This window comes from Schistocerca cancellata, unplaced genomic scaffold (genome assembly GCF_023864275.1).
Source record: "Schistocerca cancellata isolate TAMUIC-IGC-003103 unplaced genomic scaffold, iqSchCanc2.1 HiC_scaffold_785, whole genome shotgun sequence".
Lineage (NCBI taxonomy): Eukaryota > Metazoa > Arthropoda > Insecta > Orthoptera > Acrididae > Schistocerca > Schistocerca cancellata.
Genome location: NW_026046796.1, coordinates 576931 through 578089, shown reverse-complemented (window position 1 = coordinate 578089; position 1159 = coordinate 576931). Strand labels below are relative to the sequence as shown.

The 1159-nt window shown below is 46.9% G+C and overlaps 1 pseudogene; it reads left to right on the top strand.

Annotated features, from left to right (window-relative positions):
• The first annotated feature begins 536 nt into the window (after positions 1-536).
• LOC126143173 (5S ribosomal RNA) lies at positions 537-653 on the top strand (annotated as a pseudogene).
• Positions 654-1159: the final 506 nt, after the last annotated feature.

The following is a 1159-nucleotide window of genomic DNA, read 5'->3' as shown; positions in this document are numbered from 1 at the left end:
CACATGATTCTTTTCGCACCCATCCAACATTCAGGCCGCTTACAATGTTACTGTCGTTCAGACAACGTCGAATCGACTTCCAGTACCGTTGGCACAAGTAATTAAAATTTATCATTTTCTTTTAATCCATTAAAATAAAATACTTCTGCCTGTTGCATATCACGGCAACTACATCCAATAAACTTTTTTCTTTATCATATTCGCCAGTCTCAACCGAAAATTGGTGAGTTTACGCACATGAACTGAAGGAGAGATTTTAAAAATTAGTTCTTTAAGGCAGTGTAATTTGCATATGCGAGTATCTGCCTGCACATGCAAGTCACCGTATGGTGCACAGCGAAGTTTACCTTGTACCATTGCTAATCATTCCATTTCCTGATCAACTCAAAAATAAAACGATGGAAAACGACTGTCTACATGCCTCCGCACGAATTCTAATTTCTCTTATCTTCCCGGTCCTTATGCGCGATGTATCTTGGCAGCAGTCGAATCGTTTTGCAGTCAACTTGAAATACAGTTTACTACATTTTCTAAATGGCAACGGCCTTGCCGCAGTGGATACACCGGTTCCCGTCAGATCACCGAAGTTAAGCGCTGTCGAGCGTGGCCGGCACTTGGATGGGTGACCATCCAGCCGCCATGCGCTGTTGCCATTTTCCGGGGTGCACTCAGCCTCGTGATGCCAATTGAGGAGCTACTCGACCGAATAGTAGCGGCTCCGGTCATAGAAAACCATCGTAACGACCGGGAGAGCGGTGTGCTGACCACACGCCCCTCCTATCCGCATCCTCAACTGAGGATGACACGGCGGTCGGATGGTCCCGGTGGGCCACTTGTGGCCTGACGACGGAGTGCTTTTTTTTTACATTTTCTAAATAGTGCTCCTCGAAAAGAGCGTCGTCTTCCCTCCCGGGATTCCCATTTGAGTTGCCGAAGTGCCTCTGCAACACTCGCGTGCTGATGGGACTTACCGGTAACGAATGTAGCAACACGTTCCGAATTGCTTCGATGTCTTCCTTTTATCCGAAGTGGTTTGAAAGAACGGGTCGCATTAGTGTTCTATTCGTGAACCACGCCATAGATTAGGTCCACTTCCCAAAACGACTGTGTCAAGCAGCAAACCACCAATGCTTTATTCGGACGTTACAGTCGCAGGTTG